This window comes from Ornithorhynchus anatinus, chromosome 1 (assembly GCF_004115215.2).
Source record: "Ornithorhynchus anatinus isolate Pmale09 chromosome 1, mOrnAna1.pri.v4, whole genome shotgun sequence".
Lineage (NCBI taxonomy): Eukaryota > Metazoa > Chordata > Mammalia > Monotremata > Ornithorhynchidae > Ornithorhynchus > Ornithorhynchus anatinus.
The window spans coordinates 164,970,632-164,979,918 of NC_041728.1; the positions used below are offsets into that span (position 1 = coordinate 164,970,632).

At 46.8% G+C, this 9,287-nt stretch overlaps 1 non-coding gene across 1 annotated transcript; it reads left to right on the forward strand.

Moving 5' to 3' along the window:
* Positions 1–1,088: 1,088 nt before the first annotated feature.
* Positions 1,089–1,226, forward strand: LOC114817790. Its single transcript, XR_003765644.1, has one exon. It is a non-coding gene; the product is annotated as a small nucleolar RNA SNORA7 (small nucleolar RNA).
* The last annotated feature ends 8,061 nt before the right edge of the window (positions 1,227–9,287 follow it).

The window sequence follows — 9,287 nt, forward strand, 5'->3', positions numbered from 1 at the left end:
ATTCCTCTGCACAGGTTAGAGGCAGCAGGTATTTATCACCTGTGCCCTTAGGCCATTCCAGCTTCCGGCCTCAGTTTATCCAATCTCTGCCCTCCCCCCTCCTCCATTCCTAATTTGATTGGCACGGGGCGAGGGGCACCTTCTGTATTCCCAGCTTGGGCTGTCAATCTGGCAGTTTCGGTTGTGGGGGCAGTGTCCCACCCTCACTTCCGAGTTCCGCCTGCTGGCTCAGGAGGTCACGAGGTAGCATTTGACCTTGAGATGGTCGGTACCCCAGGGTTACCTGGGACAGAGGGGGAGGAGAGGACAGAACTTCTATGTTTGGCAGGGCAAGGAGAGAAAAGAGTCAAGGGAAATAACAATAATAATGATGATGGCATTTGTTGAGGGCTTACTGTGTGCCAAGCACTGTTCAAAGCGCTGGAGTAGATGCAAGGTCATCAGGTTGTCCTACATGGGACTCACAGTCTTAATCCCCATTTTACAGATGGGGATCTGAGATCCCCAGATTGAGGGTCAGAGAAGTGAAGTGACTCACTCAAAGTCACACAGCTGATAAGTGGTTGAGCCGGGATTAGAAGCCATGACCTCTGACTCTCAAGCCGGGGCTCTTTCCAGAGATCCAGATAACTGAAGGGCGATCAATCAATCAATTGATGCTATTCAGTCAGCCGTATTGATTGAGAGTTTACTTTCATTCATTCAATCGTATTTACTGAGATTGCAGAGCACAGTACTAAGTGCCTGAGAGAGTACACTGCAACAATAAACGGACACATTCCCTGTCCACAATGAGCTTGCAGTCTAGAGAAGGGGGGAGACAGACATTAATATAAATAATGACAGATACGTACATAAGTGCTGTGGGTCTGGGATCGGGGAAAAACACAGGGAGCATGTCAGGGTGATACAGAAGGGAGTGGGGGAAAGGGTGAGGTGTACGTCAGGCTTACTGTGTGCAGAGCACTGTATTAACAGCTTGGGAGAGTACACAATAATAATATAATAGGCACATTCCCTACCCATAAAAAGCACTCAACTAAGCTTTTGGGTGAGGGCAATATACAGAGTCGGTAGACATGTTCTCTGTCCTCTCGGGGTCACACCTGGAGTGTTTTCAGTACTCTACCAGTCTCGGCTACGGGAGGGAGAGTCAAGCAGAAGCCTACCCATTCCATTCCTAGCTTGGGCAGTGGCTAGCCAGTGGAAGGCAGTCGGCTACAAGTCAAAATTTACCCGTGCTGGGCAGCGGCAGCATGGGAGAGGGTCAGGGAGGAGACTCGAGTTTACCTCACGGAAGGAGGCAATGGTAAACCACTTCCCTATTTTTACCAAGTAAACTCTACGGCTACACTATCAGAACGATTGCAGACGGAGAGCGGGGCGTTCTGGGAGAGATGTGTCCATGGAGTCACTGAGGGCCGGAAACGGCTCGACGGCACAAGACATGTTCTTTGCATTCATCCAACAATTCCCACTTCTAGGCTCATAAAATAAGTTTCAACTTTATCTCCCTCGGTTAAAAATTATCTCTATTAATTATCAGCTAAACGCTGGCCATCCTCGAGTCAGGAGGGAAGAGGCAGGGAAGGTCTGTGACCCTGTGACCAGTTGATTCTGGCCAGTGTGTGTGCGGAGGAGGCTGAGGTGGAGCCCAGAACCGGGCTGCTGACCTACTTTTCTCTCCGTTGCTTGGCTGAGACAGAAACTGACCACGGGGAACCGGAGCCAGAGGAATCCAATTCCCCGGTCTTCGACCCGAGCCTTAGGCCATCGCATGGCCAACACGCACGGCACGACACGTACGCGGCTTGGTCGACCTCTCGTTCTTTTATTCAGTCTTATTTCTTGAGCACTTACTGTCTGCAGAGCACTGTCCTGAGCGCTCCAGAGACTACAGCAGAATGATAAACAGGCACCTTCCCTGTCTGCAATGAGCTTACAGTCTAGAGACCTACAGGCAGAGTCAATCAATCAATCGCATTTACTGAGCAGCGCTTACCGTGTGCAGAGCATTGTGCTAAGCTCTTGGGAGAGGACAATGTAACAGTGAGTTTGTAGACACATTCCCTGCACAGGACAAGTTTACAGTCTAAAGGGAACTCAGCATGTCATTCCCAGGTGCCTCCATTTCGTCTATCGCACCTCCGACGCCTTTCCCACGTCCTCCTCCCTCTGACTTGACCTCCCTCCCACTCCGTACCCTCCCCACTCAGACCGCTCCTCTAGACTGTAAGCTTACTGTGATCAGGGAATACGTCTATCAACTCTGGTACACTGTACTCTCCCCAGTGTTCTGCATGTATTGAGAACTCCAAAAATACAATTGATTGATTGATTTCAGAGCCTTATTAAAGTCACATCTCCTTCAAGAGGCCTTCCCTGACTATGCAAGCCCTCTTTTCCTCAACTCTCCCACACTCTTCTGCGTCTATGCCCTTGGATCTGTACCCTTTTGGGCATTTGTTATTCACCCCACCTCAGCTCCACGGCCTTTATGGACGTACCAGCAAATTATTTATATAACGTCTGTCTTCCCCTCTAGACTGTAAGCTCCCTGTGGACAGGGAATGTGTGTATTAACTCTGTTGTACTTTCCCAAGTACTTAGTGCAGTGTTTTGCACAAAGTAAGTGCTTAATAAATACAATTGACTGATTGATGTGTTCTGGCCTGGCCTCCTCTCCACTGGACCACTTTACTAGCCATTATACAATTTCCGGTCTGCCTGCCGTCCCTCAAAAAGACTATGATGTCTAGGAGCCCTGTGTAGGACAGGGACTGTATCCCACCAGATTATCATGTAGCTACCTTAGCACTTAGTACAGTGCTTGGCACATAGTAAGTGCTTAACAAAAACCACACTTATTTATTATCATTATTATTCCAGTGGAGGAGAGTTAAAAGAGAGCAGCATTCCTTTCTATTAATAATAATAGCAGCAATAATAATTGTGTTAAACCCTCCATCTGTGCCATAACACTGTGCTAAGCACTGGGAGAGAAAAATAATCAGATTGGACATCATGTTGTTTGACATAGGGCTCACAGTCTAAAACCTGGGGGGATTAAATGAAACTATACATCTAGCTTAGCACTTCTCAGTCTGGGTTTGAGGTGATTAGTTTTGGGGTGCAATAAAGAACCTGGACTTGTCTTACCCTCTGTGTAGAAGAGTGGATAGAGCATGGGCCTGGGAGTCAGTAGGACCTGGGTTCTAATCTCAGCTCCACCACTTGCTTGCTGTGTGATCTTGGGCAAGTCACTTCAATTTTCAGGGCCTCAGTTCCCTCATCTGTAAAATGGGGATTAAAACTGTGAGCCCCATTTGGGACAGGGACTGTGTCCAACCCAATTATCTTGTGTCTACTCCAGGCACATAGTACACGCTTAACCAATGCCATTATTATTATCATTATATGTTATAGTATACTCTCCCAAGCACTTAGTACAGTGCTCTGCACACAGTAAGTGCTCAATAAATACGGTTGACTGACAACTTCTCTGTACCTTTGTTCCCTCATCTGTAAAATGGGAATTAAGACTGGGAGGCCCACGTGGAACCGGGACTGTTTCCAACTTAGATGACTTGTATCTACTCCAGCCCTTTATAGTACAGTGCCCGGCATATAGTAAGCACTTATCATATAGAAGCAGGGTGGCACAGTGGATAGAGCTTAGACCAGGGAGTCAAAAGGCCATGGGTTCTAATTCCAACTCCACCACTTGCCTGCTGTGTGATCTTGGGCAAGTCACTAAACTTCCCTGTGCCTCAATTACCTCATCTGTTAAATGGAGATTGAGACTGTGAGCCCCATGTGGCGTGGCTTAGTGGAAAGAGCACGGGCTTTGGAGTCAGAGTTCATGGGTTCGAATCCCGGCTCAGCCACTTGTCAGCTGTGTGACTTTGGGCAAGTCACTTAACTTCTCGGTGCCTCAGTTACCTCATCTGCAAAATGGGGATTAAGACTGTGAGCCTCACGTGGGACAACCTGATTCCCCTGTGTCTATCCCAGCACTTAGAACAGTGCTCGGCACATAGTAAGCGCTTAACAGATACCAACATTATTATTATTATGTGGGACAGGGAGAGTGGCCAACTCGATTAGCTTGTATCCACCCCAGCCTGGCACACAGTAGGTGCTTAACAAATACCATAAACATAATTAACAAATACCATTAAAAGTAAGAGGAAAGCAAGCCATAAGAAACAATAAATTAATAAGAACATTGATATTAGGGCAAATTTGCCATATTTCTCAATTTCAGGCACCCCCTAGGTTGGGCTGGATTGAATGTTGTTATTTCATTCATTATTATTATCATCATCATTAGCTGTTAACACTATAATCATTTTCATTAGCTCCACACGTGTTAATACTATTAGCATTGTTTTTGTCCGTCTGTCTCCCCCGATTAGACTGTAAGCCCGTCAATGGGCAGGGACTGTCTCTATCTGTTGCCGATTTGTACATTCCAAGCGCTTAGTACAGTGCTCTGCACATAGCAAGCGCTCAATAAATACGATTGATTGAATGAATGAATGAATTCAATTCAATTCATTCAATCGTATTTATTGAGCGCTTGCTATATGCAGAGCACTGTACTAAGCGATTGGGAAGGTATAATATACAGTTGTATACAACAATATATTATATACTGAGGACAAGAGCCTCTAGAAGGAGAGGCAGACGTCAAAATAAATTACAGATGGGGAACTAGTAGAGTATAAGTATTTATACATAATAATAGTAATAATAACTGTGGTACTTGTTCCCATCTCAGTGTCATACCTGGAGAGTTTCCAGGACTCTTCCGGTCTTGACTACGGGAGGGAGAGTCAAGCAGAGGCCTGTCCGTTCCATTCCTAGCTTGGCCAGTGGTTAGCGAGTGGAACGCCGTCTGCTACAAGTCAAAACTCACCCACGCTGGGCAGCAGCGGCACGGGAGAGAGTCGAGGATGGAGACTCAAGTTTACTGCGTGGCAGGAGGTGATGGTAAACCACTTCCTTATTTTTACCAAGAAAACTCTATAGATCCACTACCAGAACGATTGCAGATGGAGGTGGAGCGTTATGAGAGAGATGTCGCTATGGGTCGAAGATGACTTGACAGCATAAGACAAGACAAGATGGGACTTGTTAAGCTCTTACTATGTAACAAGCACTGTTCTAACTGCTGTGGTAGATACAAGCTAATCAGGTTGGACACAGTCCCTGCCCCAAGTGGGGCTCTCAGTCTTAATCCCCATTTTACAGATGAGGCAACTGAGGCTCAGGGAAGTGAAGTGAAATGCCCAAAGTCACACAGTGGAGGGGAGGTGGAAGTGGGATTAAAACCCAGGTCCTTTTGACCCCCAGGTCTGGGATCTATCCACTAAGCACGTTGTGGGGGATTGGGATAGGGTGCATATCTATCTGTTGTCGAATTGTACATTGCAAGCGCTTAGTACAGTGCCCTGCACACAGTAAGTGCTCAATAAATACGATTGAATGAATGACTGAATGCAAGTATCGAAGTGCTTAGAGAATACAGGGATCCGAGTGCATTGTTAACACTGTAAGGAGGGAGAATGGGGTAGAGAGATGAGAGGTTAGTCAGGGAAGACCTCCTGGAGGAGATGGTACTTTAGAAGGGCTTTGAAGATGGGGAGAGAGGGGCTCTGTCAGCTATGGAGTGGGGGGGTGGGGGCGGGTGTTGCAGATAGGAGGGAGGGGCTGAGCAAGGCATCAGAGAGAGAAGCAGTGTGGCTTAGTGGAAAGAGCACGAGCTTGGGAGTCAGAAGCTGTGGGTTCTAATTCCAGCTCCGCCACTTGTCTGCTGTGTGCCCATAGGCAAGTCACTTCAATTCTCTGCGCCTCAGTTACCTCATCTGTAAAATTCTATTTATTGCTATTATTTTTGTCTGTCTCCCCCGATTAGACTGCAAGCCCGTCAGTGAGCAGGGACTGCCTATCTGTTGCCGAATTGTACATTCCAAGCGCTTAGTACAGTGCTCTGCACATAGTAAGCGCTCAATAAATACTATTGAATGAATGAATAAAATGGGGATTAAGACTGGGAGCCCCATGTGGGACAACCTGATTACCTTGTATCTTCCACAGCGCTTAGAGCAGTGCTTGGCACATAGTAAGCGCTTAACAAATACCATTTTTATTAGAGAGAGGAGATTGAGACACAATATTTAGGCTGGTGTTAGGGGAGCAAAGTGTGACTGCTAGGTTGTAGTGGGAGGGGGATGAGGTTAGGTAGAAGGGGGACAGCTGACTGAATGCCTTACAGCCAAAATGGTCAGGAGTTTCTGTTGATGTAAGTAGTAGGGATAACATTTGGGGATTTTTTATGAGAGGGGAGATGGATGTGCAGGAAGCGTCTTCTATTGAAAAATGATCTGGGCAGCAGAGTGGATTATGGACTGGAAAGGGGAGAGGCTAGAGGCAAGGAGGTCAGTGAGGATGCTGATGTACTAGTTGAGGTCAGATAGGTCAAATGCTTGGCCCAGAAATGGTTGTGTCCTTGAGTGTAGTGGCGATCAAAGTATATGAGCTGGAGCGTGTATTCTCCTTTACATGCTGGACTCTTGGAGAAGGTAGAGATAAACTGAGGACACGTGCTTCCTCTTCATCTCTCAGTTCACAGAAACCAGGGCTGGTAGGTCTGGGTGTATGGTTCTTGCTTAGGGTGTTAGAGGTCCCATTTTCAAATCCTGCTTGGGTCAAATACTGTTTGAAGGAGTGGGACTTAGTGGATGGAACACGGTTTTTGGAGTCAGGAGGACCTGGGTTCTAATCCTGGCTCTGCCGCTTGTCTGCTGTGTGACCTTGGGCAAGTCACTTCACTTCCTTAGGCCTCAGTTACCTCATCTGTAAAATGTGGATTAAAAATGCAAACCCCATGTAGGACAGGAACTGTATCCAATTGATTAATTTGTATCTACTCCAGTGCTTAGAACGGTGCTTGACACATGGCTTAACAAGTACCAAAATTATAATTAATTTTTATTATTATTATCATTAAGACCTCCCCCCAGGGGTCTAACACTCCAGAGACCAGCATAGGGGTCTCTGCATGGAGTTTGGAGCTCCAGGTTTTGACTCCATGGCGAGGAAGACACCTTAGGCTGTGGAGAAGGAAACGTCGCTTCATCTCACGGGGGTGTCTGACAGCCACCTCACTGGGTGTCTTTTTATGGTTCACCCCTGTCCTCGCTTCTTCTCGCCCAGCTGGGCCCCGGTTCAGTACAGCTGGGACTCTGGAGGTGAAACGTGGAGGTCGGGAGAGAGGGAGAAGGTTTAGGGTGTGGCTGAGAGGGTAAAATGGTGCCCTCCTCCCCATAACCTGCCGGGCAATGGAGGTAGAAGCAGCGTGGCCTAGTGGCAAGGGTGCTGACTTGGGACTGAGAGGACCTGAGTTCAAATCTTGACTGCCAACTGTTTTCTGTGTGACTTGGGCAAGTCACTCCATTTTATTAACGATGTGTCTATATCTATAATTCTATTTATCTATTTTGATGCTATTGATGCCTGTCTACTTGTTTTGTTTTGTTGCCTGGCTCCCCCTTCTAGACTGTGAGCCCGTCGTTGGATAGGGATTGTGTCTATCTATTGCCGAATTGTACTTTCCAAGCGCTTAGTCCAGTGGTCTGCACAGAGCAAGCGCTCAGTAAATGCGATTGAATGAATGAATGTCTTTGTGCCTCAGTTTCCTCAGCTGTAAAATGGGGATTAAATATCTGTTCTTCCTCCTACTTAAACTGTGAGCCCCTTGTGTCCAACCTCATTAACTTGTATTCATTCATTCAGTGGTATTGATTGAGCCCTTACTGTGTGCAGAGCACTGTACTAAGCGCTTGGAAAGTACAATTTGGCAACAAATAGAGACAATCCCTACCCGACAAGGGGCTCACAGTCTAGAATTGGGGAGATGGACATCAAAACAACTAAACAGGCATCTGCCCTACCGTTTAGAATGGTGTTTGCAACACAGTAAGCACTTAACATTGGATAAAAAAACTAGTACCCCAAGCTGAGGGAGGTGAACCCGACCCCCCCAACTCCTCCTCACCCTCCCCATCTCTGGGTTTCCCTCCTGCTCCAGAAAGGCCGAGCCCAGCCCTGAAATGCCTTAGTGGCTGGATGGCGGTTCAGAGGGGCAGGGCCAGGTTAGCAGGAGGGCCGGAAGGTGCTGATCCATGCATACAGAGAGCTCCTTTGTTTGCTGTGTGTCATTTGTAAGTTGGGTAATGTTTGGCAACAAATATTGGTTCAAAGAGCCACAGGGCCTACCCCGCCCCCAGTTTTTTGACCGGGCCAACTGATTTTTCAGTTTTTTTCCTCCCAAGTTCTCCAGGGGTGGCTAGGTACCCTCTTTTCCCCCAGTGGAGATCTGGGTCGGGACTGAGGAGGGAAGGAGGAAAGTTTAGAAGATAAGTGGAGCTCCCAGATCTCCCCAAAGAGGCTTTATTTCAACCAAGTTAAAAATGTCACCTGCATGAAAGGCCACCCATCTGGTCCCGCTCTACGTAGCTTTGCTTCCCCACGACTCAGTTGAGTTCGTCGCAATGCCCGTATCTACAAACTCTGTTATATTGTACTCTCCCAAGCGCTTAGTACAGAGCTCTGCTCACAGTTCTTGCTTAATAAATACCACTGATCAATTGATTCATTGCCTATTTGGGTCAAGCCCCCTGCAGCTCTATCCAGCACCCTTCAAAACCCTCTTATTTTTTAAATGGTATTTGTTAAGCGCTTACTCTGTGCCAGGCACTGTACTAAGCACTGGAATGGACACATTCATTCATTCATTGACTCAATCACATTTATTCATTCATTCAATAGTATTTACTGAGCAGTTACTATGTGCAGAGCACTGTACTAAGCGCTTGGAATGTACAATTTGGCAAAAGAGACAATTCCTGCCCAATGATGGACTCAGAGTCTAAACAGGGGAGACAGCAAAACAAAAGAGAACAAAACAAAAACAACATCATCAAGAAAATAGAATCAAGGAGATAGACAACTCATTAACAAAATAAATAGGGTAATCAATAATATATACAAGTGAGCACAGTGCTGAGGGGAGGGGAAGGGGAAAGAGCAGAGGGTGGGGGGAGAGCAGAGGGTGGGGGGAGCTTACTGCTGAGCACTGTACTAATTACTAATTACACTGTTACTTATTGAGTGCTTACTATATGCAGAGCACGGTACTAAGTGCTTGGAAAGTAAAATTCAGCCCGAATAGAGTCAATCCCCACCTAACAACGGGCTCACAGTCTAGAAGGGGGAGACAG